This window comes from Poecilia reticulata, linkage group LG8 (assembly GCF_000633615.1).
Source record: "Poecilia reticulata strain Guanapo linkage group LG8, Guppy_female_1.0+MT, whole genome shotgun sequence".
NCBI lineage: Eukaryota > Metazoa > Chordata > Actinopteri > Cyprinodontiformes > Poeciliidae > Poecilia > Poecilia reticulata.
Window position 1 is genome coordinate 19,648,727 of NC_024338.1, and position 26,718 is coordinate 19,675,444.

At 42.9% G+C, this 26,718-nt stretch overlaps 1 protein-coding gene across 11 annotated transcripts in view; it reads left to right on the top strand.

Annotated features, from left to right (window-relative positions):
• rbfox3a (RNA binding fox-1 homolog 3a) overlaps positions 1-26,718 on the top strand; it is a 553,126-nt gene that overhangs the window by 16,989 nt on the left and 509,419 nt on the right. For 10 of the 11 annotated variants that reach the window (XM_017306231.1, XM_017306232.1, XM_017306224.1 and 7 more), the window contains exon 3: positions 4,279-4,628. The gene's annotated coding sequence lies outside the window, so the exon portion shown is untranslated. The remainder of the gene's footprint in view (positions 1-4,278; positions 4,629-26,718) is intronic. The other variant, XM_008416518.2, reaches the window with a different exon arrangement.

The following is a 26,718-nucleotide window of genomic DNA, read 5'->3' on the forward strand; positions in this document are numbered from 1 at the left end:
TTCAGAGGAAATAAAGAGTGAGATGTAGGGAAGGCTGGGAGTGGAGTAGGGTTTAACTGCACGTAATACTCAAACAAAAGGTAAGGCGTGTGCGCTGGCTCCGGAGCACACATCACTGCGTGAACGTGGAAAAGCTGAGGTCAGTTTTTATGGGTGTGCAGCAGTTTTGTGCACACATAAGCGCCTGTGACACCTTTGGCAGTGCCAAGAGCCCACACATCAGCCGGCGTTGACAGCATGCCTGGCACATGCCTGAGGGGCTGGGAAACTTCCCTTCTATAATTGCATCCCATGTCAACCTGTGACAAGTCAGGCTCAACCAGCAAGGGAGCTCACTAATCACCGGCCAGACCTCCTCCATATCTTTTACCCCCCTCCCAACACTCAGCCCTCGATTCTTACCCGTCCACACTTTCACAGAGAAGGAACACACTCCCAATCAAGCGATCTGTTGTTTGCATCTGTTGGGGTAGCACCCCTGAGCAAGCCATTACATCCTCCTCTCAGCACCTGATGCCATCAGCATGACTCTGCAGTCAAAGCAGCTCTGTCTCATTAGTCCTGTTCTTAAGGAGTGTCTGTTAATGAAGCAATTTCCCAAGTATACCATCTGTTAGTCTCACCGGCGCTCTGTCGCTGACACATTTTACTCATTTAATGTTAATTACAGCAAATTTGTTAAAGTTAGTGGGGGGATGAAATAATTTTCCCTCCACTCTTCCAGGCTCAGTAGCTGGGGATTCATGAGCTCCTTCACACCTCCCAGGAAGAACCAGTGAGACAGACAGATCCACGGTTCTCCATCTGGTATTTAGGCTGCTTTTAATGGATCTCACAAGATATTCTGGTTCCAAGTCACTGGTAACGATAAATGTATAAATCTTATATTTCACCTTTAATTATACACGCAAATCTAACTGAGACAGATGGCGAAGTTTTCTAAAGAACCAGTTTAACAGTATTGTTAAATCAGACAATGTGTCAGGCAAATTATCTGAAAACATGAAATAAAACCAGGAGTTGTCTGTGTTGTCATTAATAGGGTGTTGCTTTGTTTAACGCACACAGAGCTGTATAACACTATCTCCTAACCTACAGATTTAATGTTTGGCTGTTTTTTGTCACACTTGCATGTTTCAGATCATCAAACTGATGTTGATACAGATATAATCAGAGTGGATATTAAAACTAGAGATGGGCATCGCTACACGTGAAGCTAGTTCTGCTAATGCTAAATTACTACAACAATACAGATTTCAGCTGAAGCTAATGCTAAAGCATTAACCTTAAATTATATCTGCCTTTGAAAGAGTCCAATCTAACCCTTAATTTGTTTGTGCATGGTCCAGGCGATCTGTTCAGGTTGTACCAACCACTCACCTCTGACTGGCAGAGGTAGACGCCTCCTTCCTGTCTGGATTACGCAGAATGCAAAAGGATTGGATGCTCCTATAAAAACAGACGTTTATTTGAAGGCTTTTTACACACCTTTACCAGATATCAGTCAGTCACCACAGGCGGTTTCAACAATGTGATTTTGGACCAAGGGGAGATTGGTTGAACTGCAGGTAAAGGTGTGTTGGTGAAAGTCTGCATAGTCAAAAGTCCTCTTGATCTTTGGCGTAAGATATCAGCGTGTGTGTGTGTGTGTATGTGTGTGTGAGACCACATCTTTGATCTGTGGTGAATGATGTGTGTGAGTAAGTGAGAAAGCGAGCGACACGGTGCGGCTGCCTCCTACCTCCTGCAGATTGAGGTGAGAGCAGCCAGGTGGGGCTCGGTCGTGTCTGTGCGCCACAGTAACTGGATGTGATGGCTGGCCTCTGGGGATCTCTGCCTTAGAAGTGCTAAACGAGCGAAGCAGAGCAATCACACTGTTCCTGGATGTGTGTGTGTGTGTTGGTGTGTGCATGTCGCGAGCCCACACCCTCCTTTATATGATGGTGAGTTGGCTTTCCTGTCGACTCCGAGTGGGTGTGCGTGTCTCCAGTAAAGGACGCTGCATTTATCTGGGGTCTAAATATAATCACCATGATAAGATAAGATGAAAAAGCCGGAAATGTTTTTAAATGTTGCCAGGTAACAAGCCCTTTACATAACAAATCCCCAGCATGGCCGCAGGTCATTGCGGTGATTCTAAATGTTGCAGACAGTCCACATGTGGTAGCTTGACTCCAGTTAGAAAGGTGGTAGCAAGACACTGGCTCCAGTCTAAACATTGCAACCTCAAGCTTCTTCAACCTCCTCCACCCACCGTGCCTCAATGTGATTGTTAGCCTGAAGCCCCAGAAAGGGCAAACTACCCCCGTACCCTTCATTAACCACATGGAATTGACATAATTCAATTAACGAGCAAAAAAATTCCCTCCCCAAGAGAGGAGAAAGTGTTTGTGTACATTTCTGCCTTTTGCACACCAGCTGTGACTCTCCGCGTCCTCATGCACGCACTTGGATTACACGTGCAACCTGCTAAATGAGCTCTCATGCCTACGAGAGCAAAACAAACGAGTGTGTGTCACAGGTTGCGTTCTTGCCGCGGGCAAACCGAGGCCCCGGAGGTGACACTACCGAGGCCTCTGTTTGCACCGGAGCGCCACGTACCCCCGCCCTCCCGCCCGCCGCATCGCGTGCCGCCCAAGCCGAGGTGAATGCCAAGAAGTCTCCGAGCCACTCCATCAAGCAGCGGCCCCCTCCCACCCCACGGGAACAGCAGCCAATGAATTACAGATTAGATCATTGTTACAGGATCATAACAGTGATCTAATTGCCAATTTCTCTTTTTAATTGAATTTGGTGGAGTGAAGAGGACGGAGATGGGATTCATGGGACACTGTGTGGAGCCGATTGGAGCCGGTCTGCTGTTGACCGGGCGCAACACTTAATGAGGGGGAAAAAATCACGCCGCTTGACATTCGGCTGCAAACTGGGCGTCAACTGCAGAAATGTCAGGCTTAATATCCTTGACAGTGGCTCTTGTTTGGACTGCATCTTGTTTTTGAGGTATTTTGGGTGTGGAATCAGTCAGATTCTGTCCACAGTGTCATGAATCCCAGTTATATTCTGGATTCATTCTGAACGTTCTGATCTCTGCAGATGTTTTTTCCTTTCTCCAACCACTTCTTGGTGCACTGTGAAACTTTAACCTGCTGCTCTCTGACCCAGGCAGAGCTAATTGGAGTCTGCTTCGGTCTCCATGCCCTCGCCCGGTCTTCCTCAGCCCTCCCTTCTTGAAATGCCGTTTCCAGGCTACCCTTGTGCCAGCTATCGTTTTCACGGTATACCAAAGGTATAAAAAAAAGTCACAGTGTCAAAATAGCCCAAAATATGTTCAGAAGCTACATTGATACTTTCCTCATGAAACCCAACAGAATCCAATGTGATGTGGAGAAACATCAAAGGAGGTAAATGCTACTCTGCAAAAGCACGAAATCTTTCCAAGTATTTCTGTCTAATTTCTAGTTCACATATCTTAGTGCACTTAAAATAAGACAAAACTATTGTGTGAGTAACGTTTCATCAGGAAGAGGATTCAGGTCAATAACTCCTTAAGTACAAGTGACAGATTATTTCACTTTTAACGAGACATTTTGTAAATGAAATAATCTGCTGGTTGAACTAGTACTTTTTAAAAAAATCAATAGTAAACAATTATTGACTTGTATTAAGCTCCTATTTCTTGCAGAAAGGTGATTTGTAAGTAGGTTTTGTCTAATTTCAAATGTACTAACAGATTTTCAGTAGAAGATTTTGTGTTTTTGCAGTGTTGAGTGGCACTGAAGCTATCAAAGTCGAAATGAAAAATGTACATGTTTGATTATTTCAGCATGAATAAGATGCATTTTTCAGTGAGAGTGTGATGGGTGCCCATGATGTCTGTCCAGTCTGACCATAAATGAGCTCAGAGTGTTGTCTGATTATAGCTGGGTTCAATTAGATGAGATAAGTTAGCCCACATCTCCTCATCAGCCGAACGTGAGAGCTGACAAGCCCAATACATCTACGGCCGCTATGGTAATTGAGATGGGGAGGTGAGGAGGGTGTGTGGGTGTGTGTGTGTGTGTGTGTGTGTGTGCGCGTGTGTGTGTGTGTGGGAGCCTCCCTCTGCCTCCTGATCCTCAGTACCTGTCATTGATGAGGAGCCAAGGAGAAGCTTCAGCTTGGAGCTGTCATCGGCCCTCTGAACACATCTGCCTCTCTCTATCAACCCTCCCTTCCTCTGTCTGTCTGCCTGCGCGTGTGTGTGTGTGTGTTCACGGCGAGTGTGTTGTGTTTCTGCAGAACTCGGCGTTGGAGGTGTTTGAATCGGAGCAGACGGACTGAGATGCAGGCACCGCCGAGACCGACGCTCCCTCTCCCGGACTGACAGGCCAATCGAAAGCCACCGTTCGCCCTGCCTCTGAATCCCTCTCTCTCTCCATCTTTCTCTTCCCCTCTCTCTCTCTCTCTCTCTCTCTCCAGCTTCATTCCTTAGCGCTCTGCTCGTGTATCCCCTCCTCCTCTTCCTCCTCCTCCTCCTCCTCCTCACACCTTTTGGTCAGAAGAGGAAGAGGAAGCCCAGCCCAGGGAGAGACGCTGAGAGGATGAAACTCTGACACGCCGGCAGACCACAGGGAAACAAGAGCACAACTGTGAGTACAGCGGTCCTTTCACCTCTCACTCAGGCTTAACGCTGTCACACACACTTTGTGTCACACACACACACACGTGTCTGGCGCTTTCACTTCAAACACTCCACTGACTTCACTCCACGCGCTCGCCATCCATCCTCTGCTCAAGTGTCTTTGTCTTTTCCAGGCGGGCAAAAATAGAAATCAAAAGAACTGCATTTTCTCTCTCTCTCTCTCTCTCTCTTAATGTGTTGAAACGTGTTTATTTCTGTGTTCCTGCAGCTGACACCGTAGTCAGAACCAAACACAAGCATAAACAGTCCAGAAGAAGTCTGCTGTCTACTTTTTGGACACTTGTGTTTTAATCTCTTTGTTTCTCACATTAAAACAGAAGGTCTGGATGTGTGGAGCTGCTTTTGTCTGCGCACCTCTCGTGTTTTTATTGGCAATAAAGGAATGTGGGATCGCCACATGAGGCAAAGCGAGGCTGTTTTTATCTCCCATCCTAAACGTATAAGCTGCTGTAACCAATAGAAAGGGGCGTACTTTCTTCTCAATGGCACCGTCCCCGCTGCTTATTATTTAGCTCTCAGCCGGGGGTGATGGGGGATTGGTGGCGTGGGGAAGGGGGGGCTGAAATGCTCCGTTTGCGTCACACTATTTTTTGATTATTCTCCCAGTTCATCTCTGGCTGAGGCGATTTTCCTATTTCCTTCTCCCATTTTGAGAGAGCATAATAGGAGCTCAAACACACGCGGGGAAGTGCAGACAGTGGATCTGTGCAGAGGACACAGATTGCATTCCCTCCGGAGAACGCTTTGCTGTATTAAAGGCACTGGAGGGGCTGCTCGGCACTTGTCATCAGCTTGGCCGGTAATGCCGGCGCGGGGAGCGACGCAGACGGCGTGTTTACGGCCGCTCTCTGATTTAAAGAGCTCCCATTGGCCCTAATGCCTCAGCTGCACGGCTCTGGCCCCATGCATTCCCGGTTATTACATCTGTAAAGCCCTGGATATTGTGCAGCACTTCACTTGCCGAGACGGTCTGATGAGCAAATGTAGAAAATGAAAACACATATATGTTAAACACCCGGCAGTATATTAGATTTGCTGCTGAGCTCCAAACTCCTGGAGTGAGAGATGAAGCATTTGCATTTTTATGATGTGGCTCAACGTGGATTGCTTTCCCCCTCCTCACATCTATGTTTAAAACTCAATCACAAGTACGCCGAGGTTTGCTGTTTGCAATTACATGTCTTGTCGTTTCTAATTCTAATGATTTTCTGGCATGTTCCGCCGCCATAGGTGATATTTTTCATGTTTTCCGAGTTGCTGAATCTAAATGAGGGATTGATTCGGAGCGTTAGAAACACGCGGCGGCTCTCGGGACCCGGCGAGCCTCCGGTTGCAGATGTGTCAGCAAAACAGAATAAAAAGGCCGAGATTGACATCCCGGTCTGCCCGGCCTTGGCAGGTTTCCTGAACCCTGGTGGTTTAAAACAAGAGCACACTCCATTAAATCAAGGTAAACAAGACAATTACGTGTCCTTTCCCCTTCTGGTTGCTCCGGATTCTCTTCTACACTGCAAAAACCCAAAATCTTACCAAGTGTTTTTGGTCTGCTTTCTGGTCAAATGTCTTGAAATGAGGCAAAACCGACTTAAAAGTAATTTTTCTACAAGATGTAGCTTGTTTTAAGTCAGTAAGTCTAGTTCTACTGAACGATTATTCCACTTTCCCATATATGTTTAACTACAGTTTGTTATATGCAATTGTTTCCTGTCTCATCAAGCTGTGCTACCTTTTATTTAAACAAGTGACTGATTGATTTTCTTCGCATTATTGTAATTCGTGTTTTGTGTTTTACATTGCTGCAGGTTTGAACATCGCAAGTTAGTTAGTTACTGAGTAAACGTAGCTTGATTAGAGTATTCACCTGCTACACTGCAAAAACACAAAATCTTACCAAGTCAAGTTTGCAATGCAAATATACACTTGAAACTTGTTCTTTTTTTATGAATATTAAGCAATGTCTGACCAAAACTGAGCTCCTATATCTCATTAAAAAGTTACTTATGAGTTAGTTTTGCCTTATTTTCAGATATTTTCTCTTGAAACTAAACAGAGTTTGTGTGTTTTGCAGTGAACAGGTGATCAGCTCAGACTTTAACATTGCAACAGAAACTTTGGAGAAAATTGGAGCGGAGGAAGATTACAAAAACCACATCACAAAAAGTAATTTAAACTCCCTCAATTAATGCAACTCTCATTTCCGAGTTGCCTGTGGCCTTCATGTGGATCGTATGTAATTTAAATGCAGAGAGCCCGTCTGCGTCTGACGGAGTCGCTGACCACTTTAAATGGGGCTTTTCCTCGTTGTGTCATTGTGCTGAAATGCATTGAGGAAAAAGTTAATAGCCTTTTACGCAAGGAAACATATTTAATTACACATATCGTTCAGTGGTACCCCAGAGGTGCTGTTAACTTTACTCTGAGCTGTGCGGTTATTAGACGGCTTGTAAAAGCGAGATAAGCTCCTGTCGCACCATATTTGCTTCCATCAGCGTGTGTGTTTATGCACTTATTGATTAGATAGTTGGTTACCAGTCTTGACCATCAATACACATCCCTACAAAGTGGGGACCAGATAGTCTTCCCAGTCTCCCTGAAGGCTCAATTACGCAGCATACACCAGGAAGCAGGTGGGGGCTCCTGACAAGGTCGAATTATATATATGTCAGCTTTAAATCATTTATTCAGACATGTCTGAATGTATAAAGAAAGACACGTTCAGGGAGTCAATAAATGTTGCATGCTGCTGCTTTTTAAACATTTTAATCAGATTTTGTTTCTGATTAAATTACATCCTCTGGAAGCTGGGCTTCAGCAGCTCCTGGGTGTTTTCCTCATTTTCTCCTCTTTTTGCCCTGAAAATCTCCAACTAACTTATTGATATCGGAATCCGCTAACTGCACATCTTGAATAATGAGAAATTGAATTTCACTAATTTGCTGAAATCTGGCTGCAGATGCAAACCGACCGCATGGCTTCCGCTTCTGACACTTGTGGTGCCGCTGCTGTAGCAAAGCGTGGAGGTCAATGCTGCTTTTCATGCTTTGTGAGGTTGTTTCCTTTCTTATTGTCACACGCTGCATTCAGCAGCCTGTTTAGAAAGTCATGAATAGCAACGATCCACTGATGAAGGACACGTGGTGCAAATATTTAAAACACTTTTTTCTTTTCCTGTCAAAGAGAAGCCAGAAAAAAAGTTGATTTTGCTGACAGCTTGAGAGGGATAGCCTTGGTTTGCAGAAGAATGCGAGAAAAAGTAATTGCAGGGTTGAAGACTCATTGATAAAATACTGAAGAGTTGTAGTCTGACTCAAGATTCATGTTTTTGTTGTTGTAGATTTGGTATTTGTTAACCGTCTACAAACACAAACAGAGCAGCGGCAGACATCATTTGTGCGAAATAAAAGCTGGAGATGGAATATCTTCCACATGTTGCTGTTTACATCTGGAAATGTTGAGCTTGTGCAACGACGCTCTGCGGCACAAAGGCGATTCTTTTACATTGTAGCCGCGCTGCTGCGGTGGAACGATCCGTTAACAAATGAAACCTGGAGATGCAGGTGTTATTAATTTAGAGAAGTGCCTCAAAGCAAAGGGAAGAATAACACAGAAAACCTTTGAAGAACAACTCAAAACGACTATTTTCTACGTCTCTGTGTCGGCTACGCTGCACGCAGACTCGTTGTCATAGCAACTGACGACAATTGTTTCAGGATTTAACACAGAAAAACGCTCAAACATTCCCACACAAAGAGCAGAACATTCAGTCCGTTACAGTTTCACGATTTTAGTCTTGATGTTTATTTTTGCGATTGTTGATCAGTGATCGCTGTGGTAGATTAGCTATTAGCTCATTTAAACATCTGCTCTACTGATGACCTGTCAGAGTTGGTGTTCAGGTCACCTTTTTTATCTTTTTACTGAACCGAAACGCAAATTATTCCTCCTCACGTCGACATGTTAAAGTCAATAAGAATAACTGAACTACTTCCCTCTCCTTCAGTATTTCCTTCTTAATAAAACTTATCTAGTTGACAATTGGCAGCAAAGCTCTGCGTCCATTTTTCCTTTACATCAGGCATACGTTTAGGTTTTATGTTAGTTAACAGCTGAAACCAATGCTAGTCGTTGTCAGCTAGCAGCTTTCTGTGGAGATGTGGGCGGGATCTTTGAAACGTGACGTCACACAGCAAGGAGTCCATATAAATACTTTGACTGGTTTTTCTGCAGTGTGGATCCAGGTGGGTTGTGATGCTCATTCATCCCATCACCAGCAGCCGTTCTGGCATTGATTTGGTGTGGAGTGCTCTAGTAAGTGAACATCTGGATGGGATATGGCGATATGAACATACATTATTATCATGAACTATTACTCTGGAAGATTATTTAACTCTTAACATATAAAAATATCTTGTTGTAAGTGAACTAATCCGACAGTGGAACTAGTTCTTTTTTTAATCAATAATGGGGAATAATCAACTTAAAACAAGCTATTGATGAAAAGTTACTTGTAAGTCGGTTGTCGTACTTTAAGTGCACTTTGATATTTGCAGTAGAAAATAGACAAAAACCCTCAGGAACACTTTGTGTTTTTCCACCGTGTGTTTCATTATGCAGACTGACTTCGTTCTTTAGAGCGATCCTGTGCATGAAACCGTGTCGGACTCTTTGCAGATTGGCACAGCTTTAGTCAAAAATAGACCAGGTGCATATTTTTAGCGCAATGTGTCGCACTAAAAATATATTTGTGTTTGTCAGCAGCGTGGTAATCACTGAGTCTTGAGGTAGTGAGGGCTGCCTGCTCTCACAACGAGCAGCAGAAACGCGGGCTGCTTCTCCTCGCCAGATGATTTCAGTAACGTGAAGCTTTGCTCTTGTCAGCACCGCGGACGGCGCGGCTTCCTCTTGATTTCCAGCTCTGACATGTCCCACCCTGCAAGTTGACAGGATTGCTTCTTAGGCCTTGTTATATATGGAACGCCGTCCATGTTGTTGAGCCTTTAATTGGCACTCTGCAGTGTTAAGGTGGAGATGTGGAGCCTTCCTGTTGACCGCTTGTCACTCCTGGTGTTTTCTACCATGAAGAAAAGCGTCAGGATTCAAGCTAAACCAGATCTGGCTTCTCTTCGCTTTAAGTTCTGCTTAGATCTAAATAGTTTAATGAAAAACGTTGAAGAAAAGCTCAGAGAAACTACTTTCTGATTTTGGGTTTATGGAAATCTGTTATTAGTTTCTGCTGCTTTCATCTAAGCTAATAATGTGATCAATTATGATTTTAATTAGAGTATTTAATTAGTATTTAATTTAAATTAATTTCTGTTTTTAAAACGTTCCACTATAAAAAGTTTTCTAAGGACTCGATACAGAAAATGTCCAGAAAATTTCAGCCGTTTAGAATCACAGGGGTCAAACTCGAGGCTCCCAGGCCAAATCTGGCCCGCTTTGACCATTTATGTGGCCCTCTGGGCTCTATAGGGCCACATAAGTTTAACTTTAAGATTGTGGGCTCAAATATTATGAGTCAAATCCATTTTCATCTGTACAGGACCAAATTACATAAATGTTAAAAACACATGCACAGTGGTGCAGTTGGTGGAGCTGTTGCCTTGCAGCAAGAAGGTTCTGGGTTCGATTCCCGGCCCCGGTCTTTCTGCATGGAGTTTGCATGTTCTCCCTGTGCATGGTGGGTTTTCTCCAGGTACTCCGGTTTCCTCCCACAGTCCAAAAACATGACTGTCAGGTTAATTGGCCTCTCTAAATTGCCCCTAGGTGTGAGTGTGTGTGTGCATGGTTGTGTGTCTCTGTGTTGCCCTGCGACAGACTGGCGACCTGTCCAGGTGACCCCGCCTCTCGCCCGGTACGTTAGCTGGAGAGGCACCAGCAACCCTCCCGACCCCACTAAGGGACAAGGGTGTATAGAAAATGGATGGATGGACATTTTAAGAAGTACTGACTGAGAAACTATAATATATTAACAGTTTGCCACTTGACGACATTCATGACCTTGATGTGATGAAAATGAGTTTGACGCTCCTGTTTTAGGTGCAGGATGAAAATATAATGTTTTTAAATTGTTTTATGAAAATGTTTTAATATGAGATGTGATGTAAGACATGTTCTAGTTTGCATTTTCTACAGAAGCAACATGTTGTAGACATTGAAGAGGACATTTTACTTACTGTTTTTTTAGTCCTCTGAGAGAGAGGACACATCTTTACAGATATCAAGTTGTTACTTTGTGACCCAGCAGGGGGCGCCGGCGTACACATTTCATATCCAGTAGCATTCAAAGGCTGAACAACTGTTCAAACTTTAGGTAGAAAACCAGAAGGAAAGTCAAGATTTTAGTTTAAAATTGAGCTGTTGTAAAGTTATTTAAAGCCATTATTCAAACTGGAGGTTATTTCTCTCTCAGCAAGCACAGGGTGACAGTGGAGAGGAAAAACCACCACAGCGGTCACTTAAGGGTCTGCACTTTTGCCCCTGATGCCACAAAATAAAATTTGTCTAGAATACATTTTTGGGGGATAAATAATAAATGACATGTTTTGTTTTGAAAGGAAACAGTTTCTGTCCAATCACTGCTGGTGATTTTATATATTTAACAAATCTTAATTCCTATTGGCCCAACAAGATTGTTCTTACTTTTGTTTAATGAATAATTTGTTAAATTACAACATTGTTGCGTTTACTTCTAAACTTTATTTGTGACTTAAATAATTGTTAAAACCTGGAGCATTTTGTATTCTGCTACATAAAACCCTGGAATATAAAGAGGGTGTTCTGTCTTTATTTTACATAACTGTATATTTTTATATATGCAAAACATATTGAATCAAACAAGAGAGCAAAAAGGAAGCAATGTATTTATAACTTTTTGAAACGAAATGCTTTTGTTTTCCTGATGCTGCTTGTTTCTGCTCCACACCGTGAGTTTGTGAGCCGTAATCCCTCCGACTGAAATATGAAACCAGGGCAAATAAACCCAAACTGTTTTCACGTTTTGTTATCATCAAAGGGCAAGAAGGGGAATATGTTTTTGTAAATTACCTTGTTAAAGTCCTACAGCCAAATTCTCCCGCGAACCGTGTTTATTCAGTTCGTTTTATTGGAAACTTTATGGCAGCCTTGCATCGGCTTCAGCCACTTGGTCTCCATTTAATCAGCCGCTACCCCCAGCATTAACCTTCACTTCCTCTCTGTCATTCTCTGCAGGGTCACACAAAGTATCATCAAATATTTATAAAATATTAATAACTGCCTTTAGGAAGGGAAAAGAGAACATAAATAAATCTGCTCCGCAAAGCATTCGATTAAGAAGTCCATTCCATGTAATAAATGGGTGAAGGGGAGCTATAAGGGCAGCCGTGGAGCAAAAAGGGCGAGACAATTGAGTCAGAGAAGAAGAAGCCCTGGAATAAAAGCAGATTTTTTTATTTTTTTTGGAGTCGGAGAGGAATGTTCCTCCTGTAAAGTCTCCAGTTGTACGTTACATGTGCTGTTTGGGAGCTAATGCGAGCCGGAGAGAAATCGTTGTTGTGGACGGCTTGAGCATCCACGTTCCCCAGGGGTGTGGAGGAGGAGGGGGGCACCTACATCGACAGACTCCAAATAGACTAATGCAGACACCCACACACCCCCACACACACACACACACACACACACACACACACGTGTACAGCGAGCTGTTTAGCATGGAGGCTGATTGAGGCAGGGCCCAACATTAATTATCTGTTTTTCAGCTGAGGTCTGGTGACAGTGATTAGAGCGAGGGGGTTTTTTGGAGAGCGGTGCACAGGCGGTCTAATGAGGAAAACTGGCCTCTCTATAGAGCTCTCCAGGCACACTTGATCTGCTTTGTGGTTCAGCAAGTGTGTGTGTGTGTGTGTGTGTGTGTGTGTGTGTGTGTGTGTGTGTGTGTGTGTGTGTGTGTGTGTGTGTGTGCGTGTGTGGGTGTGACTGTAGGCTTGCTGCTGGGAGCTCTCTCTGCATCCTGGGTTTAGAAGCTGATGTAATACTTGGAGTTGAGACGTTCCCGAAGCAGGGAGCAAAAATCTCTGTCAGATTATTTGTGTTTAATTGTCTTATTTTGCTTTTTAGCGTTTTCTTTCGTGGTCGAGTCGCTTTGGGGCTTCTGGGAGACAGTAGGAGTCACATGACTGCTGGTTCTGGTTCTTCGTGTTAAAGGGGAGTTTTCCTCTCCACTGTCACCACATGCATGCTTGGAATGAGAGCCTGCTGCAAAGTTAAAGGAGGGGCATGGTTCAAAATTGTCTTTTACAGCTTTGCATTATCTTATAATGTTATTCTTTCATCATAAATATTACCTGGGTTGTTGATTTCGTTCTGTCATGCATGTTTAAGGAATCCTTGATTCTCCTGGGACAACTATTCACAGCTGCCATGGGAGGTTCACACAAAGTTCCTTTAGCTACAACCTATCCTTGACATTCTTTAAATTGGACGAAACATTTAAAATGCACATTTTGCATATTTTTGTTCTTCCATTTGGGTTTCTGCTGCATCTAAAAACAGCCCAAGCACTTTAAAAAACAAAAAAAATACCCAAATGTTGGCAAGTTGATGTTTTTTGGTGTCTGGAAAATAAGCCCTTTCAAAAACACTCAGAATATAACATCACAAATCAGCAGGCATTGACTAGCAACCCCAGCCTAGCCCAGCTTGTTACCTAGCAACCCAAGATGAGCTGTACAATGGCTGCTGGAAAATATAAGCATTTTGCTGTTGACTTACCATCTAGAAACCACTTGTTGGTTGTGCAGGAGGCTCCACTTCTGCTTTTCAAAGATGTATGGTTGTATAATTGCAACGATCTGAATATTGAATGACCTAAATAACAGATTAAAAACTATAAATATCTTTGCTAATTTTGCTGATGTATAGTAGTAGACAATATGGGATTATTCGTGGTTCACGTCATCATATTTTATTTAACTGTTGGTATTTTTATTAACAATTTTAGTGAACTGCTATAATTTTTTTTATTTATTCTTTACGTATTAATCCTTAAAACCTTAAAAACAAAACACATCTCATTATTAAATGCATTTATTAACTTCCTGGAAAGGTGGGATTCATATTTTGGTTGAGTTTCTTTGTTTTTCTTTCTTTTATAGTAAGCATAAACCGTGATTTGTTTTTAAAGTATTTGAACCCTTTCGTTTCGTTCCCATGCAAAACAAGTTTCAAATGTCTGCGTCCAAACTTTGGCAGCGCTGATCCGAAACCACTCACCTCGGCAGCGAAACGAAACGACGCGACGCAGAGACTTAAAACTCTAAAACTCATAAAGTTCAGGGTATTATCACCTGAATCTGCAGAGGATGCGGCGAGGCTCTAAATGTGAAACGGAGTTTCCTCAGAACATGACGGCGTTTAAACTGAAACCAGCCGCTCGGGCATTTCCAGCAGCAGGAGCAGCAGATTGCGTGGCTTGAAATAGTAGTTTTCTTTCAGTAAAAGCACCGACTGGTCCAGCACATCAGCTCTCCAGTATCGTCGACTAAATCACATTTGTGTAAATGCCAATGTTGGTGTGCACCTGACTGATAGATTTCTGCCAGCGCCAGGTTGGCTTTAGGCAAAGGCCTACATGTCATTTTCCACACCATTTTGTCCCAAAGTCGATTACTTTGCCTCTGCAGCTATGGCCGCCTCAGAATTGAACCACACATTTAGCTCGCAAGCTGCCAATAAAAGTCAGAGAGCCCGGCTTCCATCAGCGTAATGATATTTCGGCCTCTGTATTAGTTCAGCACTGTTCTCCCCAGCACTTTCTGCTCAATTAAAGATGGTCCATATTTAAATACAGAGAGAATCAGAGGGCTGGCCCGGCCCGTGTGCATTCACATGTGCTGTCAGACGTTGAAATGATGAAGTTTGAAATGGACTTTTTTTTTTTAAAGGAGCTGCACGCTCCACACCTTTCGAGTTTGAACAAGGGGAGCTGTTCATTTCCTCGCTGTGAAATTTTTCTTTAACGTCGCTGATGTAGATTAACTTTTTTTTTGCTAAGGTACGGTAAGTAAGTGAAATGTGAAATAATTCATCAAGAGGCAGCCATGTAAGAAATGTGATTTTTTTTTTTTTCCTCTCTCTCTCTTTCCCCCCGCTGGCAGAAAGGCTTGCAGACCATTACCACAAACAGAGGGAGTAGATTAAAGGTGGGGCTCCGACTGCCTCCCACTCCGTCTATGCCACAATATATGAACAGCACATTTCCAACCAAAACCGCCTGCCAGGCCAGGGGAAGTAAATTTCAGCTCGTGTCAGCCCCCATGCATTCATGCTATGGAACTTGTGTTGTCTTCCTTCCCCAGACGACGCCGGCTTTATGTAGCCTGAGCTGTCATTTCCCATAAATCCCTCGGAGGAGGCGTCCGTCAGAGCTGCCAGCTCCCCTGTGCGGACCACCTGTAACGGGGGAGCGAAGTGACAGTTGTGCTGGGACTGTCCTGTCAAAGTGACACACACTGAGCAGGCTGGCTGCTCTAAGGTCAGGGTTCTCAACCTGAGGTGCATGTACCACTGGTGGCATCCTCTGGTACAGACCTGGACATTTTGCAGGCACCAGCTAACAGTTGGTAGTTAACTCTGACTCCTCTAGAGGAGTTAAAGGGGTGGTGTCGTGCATTTTCCAGACATATTATGACATCTGCGTTTACTTTGTCAATATTCAGCCAATGTTGGAAGAAATGCATTTCACACGAATGCGGTGCTTCCATTAAATAAGAAACGTAATTAAAATCACATGTGAATAAGCTTGTTAACACGATAAAAAAACATGGTGCGCCATTGTCCTCCAACTACTTCCTGTCTTCTTCTTTGTGGTTTGCGTCAGTGGCAACATCCGCTTGTTGATCATGTGACTCGTATGATATGAAAAAGAGCCAAACCTGTCGATAGATGCTTCCGTTCAGTCAATTTATTCTTGAAATGTGAAATTGCTTTCCAGTGCTACAGTGTTAGCCTGTAGTGTTAGCTTGTAGCATTAGCCCAGGTAGCATTTTTTTTTCTGAATGTATTTGCCAATGTAAAGAATTGCTGTAGCGCTGCAGCCGAAGGAAATGCCAGTCCAGGCAAACGTCAATGTGTCAGTTTGTATTTAGACATCAGTATCTTTAAAAAAATATATTTTTAGCATTGATTAAATTAAAATATGAGTTATTATATCTAAGCAGCTAATGAGACGTCTGCTGGGAAAAGCTCTTTTGTGTTGGGTTCATGTTACCCAATCTAAGGCGTTCAAGTCCACTTTAGTAGTTATTGAAGTAAAAAAAGCAACACAGAATCCCTTTATTAGTTTTTATTTAATTAGAATGTCTTCAGAAGCCTCCACCTGCTCATATTTAAGTAAACAGCCTTTCAGTGATTGATTCTGGGTGAATAAATATTAGTTTGAGCTTCGTTCTTCAGCGCCTCAGTCCCATTATTTTCTATTTACGTTCTTGTCCGTCAGCCTCAACACTTTAACGAATGACCACGTAAAAATAAATTGACAGAGCAGACAAGGTCATAGTATCTGTCAAGCGTCATTTCCCAAACACTAATTATTGTGTTATTATATTTATGAATGTCGCATAAAAGTGCTTGTGATGTGGAAACAGGGGAAGTATGTATTTTCTTTGGTTTTTATCTGATTCGGCTGCCAGCCACACATGCTCCATCATCTGCGCTCCAGGAAATTAGAAAGGAGAAACGTTTGACAGCACAATTTCACAAAACACAGCCACGCCATCATTTCATTTTCTCTCAGCCATTTTTTTTTCCTCATTTATTTATTTCATTATTGCCTTTTGAAACACAAACGGGGGGCGATAACGGCGGCTCCTTTTCAGGTAATTTATCCTTGCCGTATTCTACCCTAAAAGTGGCGAACAGGACAGGATGAACGGCGGGACTCTCTGGATTATCAGGCTTTGATCGGAAGGATCAGAATTTGGGCTGGCTGGTTCCAACGTGTCCGGTTTGCTCCGCTGAGTCTTGACCAAGTCGGCAAAAAGTCATCAGCTTCCGTTCCACCATGGCAGTCGTACGTCACCAATGTCAGTGGCTGACTGCTGCTTATCTCCCACGTATCGATTAGAGGACTGCGCTGGGGGGACCAAAGCGCTGCGGCCAATCAATGGGGGCATTTCATTCTCCTTGAACATCTGCTTTTTGATCTTCGTCGTGGGCTCGTTTTCTCTTCTGTGCTCTGAAAAGGAGTGGGAGGAGAGTGATGAACACTTTGGTGTTGGCAGCCCGCTGTGCTTTTTCGCCGATGTGCACGGCATATGTGCGAGAATCCTGTTGTGTTCTCCCTTTGCTGCCAAGAACCCACAGATCTCGCTTAGAGGTTTGATTCGAATTTGCACTTTAATTTCAGGACACATAATTTTATCACAGAGATATGGAGAGCATTGAAGGAAGGAAAAAGGTTTTTCCACTCAAAGTTTCTCTGGATTATCTCCAGTGCTTCAGCACCTGAAATCTACATGTAATCTGTAAAGAAATGAATAAATCACTTGTATCTTGTGTGATGGAACTACTGATTATACTTGGAAAAAAAACGTTTTTCTAATTATCTGACCGTATTAAACGCAGTCGATGTCTAATCCCCGCCATGATTCAGTAATTTTGTCTCGTCTTTCTCGCTTCAGGTCGTTTGTGTTTGCTCAGTCAGATTAAGATTCTTTCACCTTGATGTTTTTATTTTTCTGTGTGTTTTACATCCGGTTGCTCTGCCGCCATCTTGATAGTACGGAATTAGCTTTCCACTTCATTCATCGCACACACAGAAACTTTGATGGTTGGGAATTATTGGACTTTAAAACAAATATGATAAAACAGTAAAGAGAAGTTTTCATTACATCCCGTAAAGCTGTGCTAACTTTGCTCTGCTGGCTAATATCCAGAGGACATGGCACAGGTTCGCTAGCGTCTAGAGTAAAACTCTGGTTTATGTCCAGAATGTGAAATAATCGACGTTTTAGCCTTTTTGTAAATTTGTGAGTTATATTTCTGATTTCTGTTTTATGTATTTACTCATGTTTTAATTACTTGTGTTCATAATAAAGGTGGTGATGATGAAGTTTCATCATAGTAATGATCACATTATCATCCTTGTTATTTGGAAAATGACATCATAACACATCCCAGATGAAGTTTACAGCTTTTATAGAAGTTCACAAACTGATAAAAATCTGTTAATCAGGAGATTTTTAATCAGCAGCGCCTCCTAAATCACTATTATTTATTTTAGCTAATAACACATGAGCTCATAGAAATGGTTTTCCTAACCAAAACAAAGAAATGTTCCCACTTTCAACAAGATAAATCAACACCTAAAAAGAAAGCGAAGCTTCAGAAGAACTCCTTTCTGTGACCAAATTATTAATTCTGAGATGTTTTAGCGTTAAAACTGTCAGCTCAGGTCAGAGTTTGCCGTCTTGTTGTTTTTCTAAGTAAACATCATGGTTCTAATTAGTGGAACTTTTAATGAAAACAGAAAATCAGACCTTTATAATCAGTGTTGAGTTGGCGTGTGGAGCAGATGAAACATCTGTGGAGAACCTGCCAGGCGCCTCCCCTGCTCTCACAGTTCACGTTTTTATTTTGCGGTTTCACTGGCACATGACTAAAAGTTCAAATAAGCTCTTATCGTCTGCAGAGTCGGTATGTCAGAATAAGATTAGATAAATCTGTGTTTTTGTAAAGCTGGAGCTGCAATATTATTTTATTATCTCCATCTTTCCAAACAAGCCATCAGTTCTGCCACTTTAAGATCCAGTGAGGTGCAACTCTGGACTCTGATTTTAAAGAGTTAATTTAACTCCAAAACATCTCAGGCCAAAAAACGGAACCATTTAAATGATTATTTTCTGTGTTTTTACAAATGCAATCAAGCGTTACCGCATCATAAATATGTAATCATCTGAAAATAATAACCTTCAGTTTTGGCTGCAAGTATTTTTGATTTTTAACAACAAAAGTGCAAATTAGATCCAGTTAATCCAACCGTTTATGGAAATGCAGTCATGCAAGAGGACCTGGAGTTTAAATAGTTTGATACAGTCGTTGTAACTGCAGCAGAAGAGCTGGACTTTGGTTACTAACTGGATAACTAGTTTTGTGTTTAAGAGATATCTGATCAAAATGCATTTGGTAGAATTGCACACCACACTTTTCAGATTTGTAAAAGCTAAGATGAGAATCGTTGAATATTATTGCACATAAATATAATTCGTCTACCGACATGTTTTCAGTCGTGTGGGACAAAATGTTGAGCGCTCTGAACGTGTTTTGTTCTAAAACAGCCTTTTATACGTTTCTGTCCACAGTTACTGTCACAAATCATAAAACATGAGAGAAACTCACAAAGTTGGGGAACACATCTCCTGTTACTTAGCGAGTAAATGATGAATCGAAGGATCTTTGAAGACGGGAGTGACGGTGGCAGATGGAGTAACTGGTGATTCGCAGGTTAATGAAAAGGAAATGTAAAAATCTGAGGAAAATCCAGATTTCCTTCAGCGTGTGCCGACACGTAATGACTGTTCTTTGTAGGACTGGCAGTTGGAGCCATTTGATACGCTCCTTCAGCTTTTGTATTCACAAAGTACGTTGTGTATGGATGGCTCATATTGAATTCATGAGACAGGAAAACGGAGCACCTTTCTGTGATTCACTTTCGGATGAAAAAAACTAGACAAAGACAGTTATGCCTCTCTATTTATGGATCCGGAGAGCTCACGGTTTGCATGTTATCTTTCTTATAGGTCTCCTTAACCTTTGTGGAAGGCTTATTGACTCTCACTAACCTTGCAGGGTGCTGCTGGAGGACAAGAGATTATGAGCGTGCTCAGTGTATGGAAAAAGGCCCGTGTGGAGGTTTTTCCGCCCCCATCCTGCCCCTGCCAAGCAGCGCCGCTACCAACGCTTTGCTCGACCTTTGCCTTCTGATCTCAGTTTCCATGGTGAAGCGCGCGGTGTTGTGAATTCAGGCCCAACAGACATGCTCATCCTAACTGTGGAGCGGTGCGGCTGTAATGTGATGCACTCCATGCAGGTATGGCTTAAGATGGAGGTTAAAAGGGAGAGTAAAAATGAAAATCTTAATCTCCCTCTGCAGTTTTTCAGTATCTGTCCAACTTTTTTATCCCTGGTGATAAAACACGAGCCCGCGCTGGCGGCTCATGCTTCAACAACTTGGAAGTATCATCCTCATCTGACCACCTCTGGCAGTGTGAATGCTGAGCGCATACTGAATGCATGGCTGCCGGATGCAGCCGTTAATTCGGCCGCTGCAGGCTGCAGGATGACGGGATGTGCAAAACCTGCTTAAGTGAACAGAAAATAGGAAAAGCTGCCAACATGATACACGGCTTACTGCTGATGTAAAGGAACTCCTGCCATATTTCCTCCTAATAACGCACAATTTCCTATAAGCTACCTCACATTACCAACGGTGAAGAGGATTTTAATTAGACCTGCACTATCTCTCTAAGCACGAACTGGAGTGGAAGGTTAAATTTGGAAGCTTATTTCCTTTCAGTGGATAATTTATTGTTCCACTCTCCATAGTCAGAAAGTTAAAAATGTTATTTTTTTTCTGTATAATAGTAGATAAATAACTTCTCAAAGGCCTTTATTCTGTTTTGCTGCTAATTAGAAGCAGCCCTTAACTAGAGGGAGACCTTCATGCCTTTAATAAGCGCAGCACAGTGGTGTGAATGAAAAGCTGAGTGAAATCTTTGCTTGTTTCAGAAACAGAAATGAACTTTGAATGTGATGAAGCGAAATTCAGGGAGCAAAAACAGCTGCTGTTAACTTTAAACCAGTTAGTTTAGTTCAGAACCGGGATCTACTGCAAAACGAGATAAACCTCACCTCCAATGACAACATGCATCTGAGTTGTGTTTGCTCTTTGTTCAGAACCTATGGCGGCCCAGAGGGGTCAACAAAATGCAATAAACACGGCAATGGAAACACTAAAGGATGCGACAACAAAATGCTACGTCGATGATGCTAAAATGCTAAAAGCCATGATAAACTTGCTAGCATAACTTCCATTGCAGCCTGGACTCTAAGCTCTAAGATCATTTGCTGCTCAACATGAAATGGTTCCTTTGTTTTGTGTTTGCTGCTAAATTTTACTCTTTTTTTATACAATACGTTTCCATCCATCCATTTTCTTGACACCCTTGTCCCTTAGTGGGGTCAGGAGGTGCTGGTGCCTCTCCAGCTAACGTTCCCGGCGAGAGGCGGGGTCACCTGGACAGGTCGCCAGTCTGTCGCAGTGCAACACAGAGACACAACCATGCACACACACACTCACACCTAGGGACAATTTGGACAGACCAATTAACCTGACAGTCATGTTTTTGGACTGTGGGAGGAAACCGGAGTACCTGGAGAAAACCCACCATGCACAGGGAGAACATGGAGACTCCATGCAGAAAGACCGGGAATCGAACCCAGAACCTTCTTGCTGCAAGGCAACAGCTCTACCAGCTGCACCACTGTGCAGCCCTACAATAAATCTTTTTACTAAATTTGTAATAATGTAGTAATTAACTCAGATACACCTGCCGGTATTTTAGTATAAGGAAGCAAAAATCATTTTTTGTTAAAGTTGGAGCTTAGCGTTATATTCCTGTCAGCTACAGCTGAGGCAGGATTTGCCAAGTGGCGGCTGGTGATGCATCAAGTAGAGGCCGTTGTATTACCTTGCTGGTGCTCAGTTATTTCCCTCCCGCTCACTATTGAATCCAAAGAATAGGCTCGTGCTGTTGGTGGTGGGTTCAAAACAAGACAGAGCTGTCGAAACACTGAGAGCCATCCCTCATGTCTGACTGTAGTGGTTAAAGGGCAGCCAGGCTCTTAAAGAAACCATTAGCATTTAGATTTGAGACTCTTCCCCTACAGAGCAGCAGGGAGTGGCTGCGTCACACCTCAGTCTTCTGTGCTTTGAGTGGGCCCAAGTGGCAGCTCCATAGGCCTGATCAATCTTTCAATATGCCTAAATTGCTTTGGATGACCTGCTCGTAAAGAGACAGGATCGGCCATACTGATTCTCCTCCAATCAATAGCAGATGCTATCATGGCTCATCAACAAAGAACTGTTTTAATGGAGGTCAGGCCATGGAAGATCTAATTCATTTTAATTTGTAAATTGTGGCATGACAAAATTCTAATCAGGGCGCTTTCCTATCAGATATGCAGTCTTCTGAGTCTTTCCTCCGTCTCTCGCTCTCGTTCCCTTTTCTCAGCCTCATTTGCATTCATGAGAGTCTGTGTGTATCCACTCAGGACGGGGAAGCATGAATGTATACATGACATATATTAAATATCAGTCGGCATTGACTATCACACAGTTTTTTAGGCTTGAGTGTTTCCTTCTCAAGGTGCATCATCTTTAGCCGAGACGAGTTTTCCTCCCAAGCACACTGCCGCACGTGTTTCACCTCATTAAGTAAAGATTGAAAAGATGACAAATATGACATGTGCAATTTATTATCTTAATTAATTCACTGTCTTCTGTCAGAGACAGGCAGGGCAGCTCTTTCATCTAAAAACCGTTTTTCCTGGGGGTTGTTGCAGGAAGCCGGCAGTCTGTCGTTTGCCCAGATTAGTGTAAGAGGTGAGCCTTTTCCATCTCGCCTTCCATTCCAGCTAAATTTGTCTCAGCCACAGTAATATGCACCACGGGACTTTTTCTCCCCCCTGTGAGCAGAAATGCAATTGGAATGGGATGCGACTGTCCGCCGTGATTGCGTGCAGATGAACCAGTCTGGCCTTGCACCCGGTGCATGAGTGAGGCCATGCGATGCCCATCGGCTGAGCAGACGGGGGGGGCAACGTCCGGGCCCCGCTGTCTGCACGCGCCGCAGCACGGCTGCCCGGCTGTGACCAACGCAATCAGTACCGGAGATCGCCACGCCATTTCAGACGGATTAGACCTCCGCCCAACACAGATAGTGGGAAAATTGGCAAGAAAACCGCCGCCAATGATGGCATACGCAAGAAACAGGCCGCAGTCATTACCGGAATATTTAAGGCCGTTTTCACACCCGGTAGTCCGGTAGGCTCGGTTCAACTGGGGACAAAGTTGCAACATTTGTTGGATTTTCAGCTGGTGCGGTTCACATTCATGCTGCATCGCGTCAAACGATCCAAACCTTTTGGGAATTCTGTTCAGACTCCTGTTTTGTCGCTGCACCATTTCCTTCAGAACGACACAAAAACGTCCAAGGAAGAAATGAGTGAAACCTATTTTTTTGCGAAATGTAAAAAAAAAAAAAAAAAAAAAAAAGTGGAGTATCATCAGATTTGGCAGTTGTAGCTTTTCTCTTTGGTGGAAGTCCATGAGCCATTTCTCCCAATAGCACAAGACATGCCAGTTTGTTCTGGTTGTATTTACACACAATGTCATGCAAAATGATCTGCTTCCTTGTTTTGGAGCGGTCTGCGGTCCACTTTCATATGCAAACACCGCAGAGTTCACTTCACCTGAACCGAGAGGTTTGTAGGCAGACCAGAGTTCACTAACCAAATGAACTGGACTTTGGTTAAAGATGGCCCAACCGGACTGGCATGAATTCATCCTATGGCTGTTTTCACATCTGGTAGTTTGACTTGGTTAACTAGGGACGGAAATTGCAACATTTGCTTCATTTCCATTTGGTGCTGTTCACTTTCACACTCCACTACAGCAAACAAACTGAACAGTTTAAGTAACCAGTTCCCCTCCTCGCCTCTGGGGGCGCTGCACCAAGAACTACTGAAGGAAATGACACGAAAACCTCTGAAGAGGAGAATGGGCGCAACTTCTTCACAAAATGTAAACGAAAATGGGTTGGTGTCAGATTTTAGTGGTTGTAGAATTTCTTCTGCTAGCAAAGGACTAGCATGTTTACTTTGGTTGCATTTACCCAGAATGCCCTGCACCACAGTCCGCTTTGTGCTCCTGGAGCGTTCTCTGGTCCACTTGCTGCTCATATATGAATTCAAACCGCACCAGAGTTCACTTCAACCAAACCAGACCGAGGTTTTCAGGTGGACCAGAGTTTAGCATTCGCACCTCCACAAGCGAACCGAACTTTCTAACAGGGGTCTGATTGGAGCAGATTAAACGGGGCTGGTGTGAACGCACCTTAAGCCACGACCAGCGCTGGTTTAGCATGAAAAATAAAACCGTCGCGTTCTTCCAAACAGCCAGACGAGGTCCAGATCTGCGGGTTTGTTGAGGGAGGATTGGGCTGAAGCGTTCTCTTCGAGGTCCGTTGTGTTCTCCCCGTCGGTCGTAACACAGAAATCCATGAGTGAATTATGGAGAATAATTATTGATGAGAGCCAAGGGCATCATGCTGGACTGAGAAGAGACGCTTCAGAAGCAAAGCAAAGCTCCCCAGCCCTCCCGTCTTCACTCTCGAGTGTCCCCATTGATTTATCAGGACGCTATTTTTAGTTGCACATGGAACAGTAATGGATTCGTGGGAATTAACAATGATTCATGCGAAGCTAATATTGTGGAATTCAGAGGCCTGATTAATGCTTGAGGAATTCGCAGCGTCGACTCCCCAATTATTTAGAACATTTCTCACACTGCATAAACACAGATGCTTGTCAGGAAGGCTTGTTAAGGAGGCAGATGTTTGTTCTCTGTGTCAATGCAGACTGTAAGAACATCTAATGGGCTGCAGGAGAAGGTTTTCACTCCCTTCATGGTCCAGCTGACGCTGGAAGAGTGACCCAGGTTTTAATGATCTAAGTCAGTGGTGTCAAACTCATTTTTATTTTGGGCCGAATCAAAAATCTGAATGTTCTTAAAGGGCCGGTTGCACCAGAATCTATTGATAAAACCAATAAAACTGTTAAAATATCAATAAATAGCTGTTCCTCCAGGATTTGTGATTACTTTAGTGTTTATTTTTGCAATCAAAATGACAGATTTTGTGGTGAATATTAAGAAATATTTGTAATTGTTATTTTACAGTATTTACGCTAATATAATGTTAAATGTGACTCTTTACCACTCGCTGTATCAGTTACGGATTTAATGTTTTTGACCAATTTTGAGAAAATTTGCAGTAAAATCAGGGGAAAAAATGTGGAAATTTGTTGATTTTGTGTGATTTGTGCAGATTTGTGAAAAACTGGAAGGACGTATTGATGTAATTTGGAGTCCAGAGGGCCACATAAAAAGCTACGGCGGGCCAGATTTGGGCCTCGAGTTTGACACCTGTGATCAAAGTGATCAGATTTAGACTCTCTCACGCCGCCACACTTTCATTCCTGCTGGTGCTTCTATGACGGCAGATAACAAAGCTTTTCTATCATAATAAATCTCATCTAAGTGGAATTAACTGTGTCATGCAACCATAACTTCCAGCTTTCAGCTTAAATAATTAGTTCAGCCAAATTCATCTTTGATTTATGACTCCCAGTAAAGTCCCACTGTGCTGTCAGTGAGACACAATGTGAAAATGTTCAGTGTTGAGAGTTTTGTGTGGATGTTTTTCAACTCATCTCTGGTTTCCAGTCCGTTGTGCAGCTGCAGCTTCAGCAAGAACATCATGTCTGTGCAGATGAAGCCCAAAGATGCTTGTGTTGCTGCCGAACACCTTCACCTGTCCTCATGTTATTGGCTCTATCAGAAGAGCTTCTGAGAACTATTTTCCAGGGAGTCTTGCGCTGAAAATATGAATCCGATACGGTATGGATCCCACTCTGATCCATTCAGGCAAAACTATAACATGAAAAGACGCAGCCAGGAGTCCAGAATCAAACGTGTAGCGTTAGTTGAAGTTTCACTTGGAAAACCTGAAAGGTTTTTGTTGAGCAATGTGAATTATTGAAATGATTTAATTGGACTCTAGTTTGTGTGGGGAGGCGTTGATGCATAATCAAACTCTGGCCTCGGTTCGGATGAAATGAACTTTTGGAGATCGCTCCAAAAGCAGGAAGTGAACCATAGTGCAATGCATTCTGGGTAAATAAATGTCTTGTTATAAGTAAAATAATCTGCTAGAGGAACTGGTGCTTTTTATCTCTTATCGATTAAAACAAGCGCAAATATGTTGCTGAAAAGTTTCTTCTATGTTAATTTATTATTTCAAGTGTATTAAGATATTTGCAGACAGAAATACTTGGTAATATTTGTGTTTTGCAGTGAGTGGAGCCTAAATGCCAGGTTAGTTTTAGGAGAATCAAACCTCTGAGATTGTGGAGGATTTCACCGAGGCCAAAGCTACGCTTCCATTTCTGCTCGGAAAACTAATTCTGCAGAGTTGCACCACATCACTACTATAAAAACGACCCACACCGTGGCATTAAGGTTGTTTATTTCTGATTCTGAGTACGATCTGGAGGAAGTCATTTCAGCGTTGCTACCCCAGCAGATGCTCAGTCAGTCCAGAGCTGAATTCAGTCGTCACAAATGGAGCAGGAGAGTCCAGACGCGCTGCTGAGGCTTTGATTGGTGTTTATAAGGAAGGTCTAATGAAAGCCCGGAGTGTGTTGAAGCCTGAAGGAGGCAAACGGACCGGGCCGACGTCTGCTGCTGTCAGTAACACGGAGGTGCTGCTGCTGCTGCTGACGCACTGCAAAAACACAAAATCCTACCAGGTCGGTTCGAGTGCAAATACCTTATTACACTTGAAATAAGACAAAATCACTTAGAAGTAACTTTTCAGCAGGAAATAGAAGCTTGTTTTAAGTCAATGATTCCTTGATATTGATTAAAAATGAGTGAAATAATGGAACTAATCAATATTAAAGAAAGTATTGACTTGAAACAAGCAACTATATCTTGATGAAATGTGAGTTGCAGGTTAGTTTTTTTTAGTGTATCAAGTTATTTTTTATTAGGAACTAGAAAAAAAGGTTTAAGATTTTGTTTTTGCACATTTTCTCTGAAGATCATCACCAGCTCTGGAACGTTCAGTGAACCTCGTGCTGCTTGGATTCTGTGCATTCAGAATTTTATACCTTCACATTTTTACGTCACACTTCTTCCTTCCACTCAACTTTCTGGG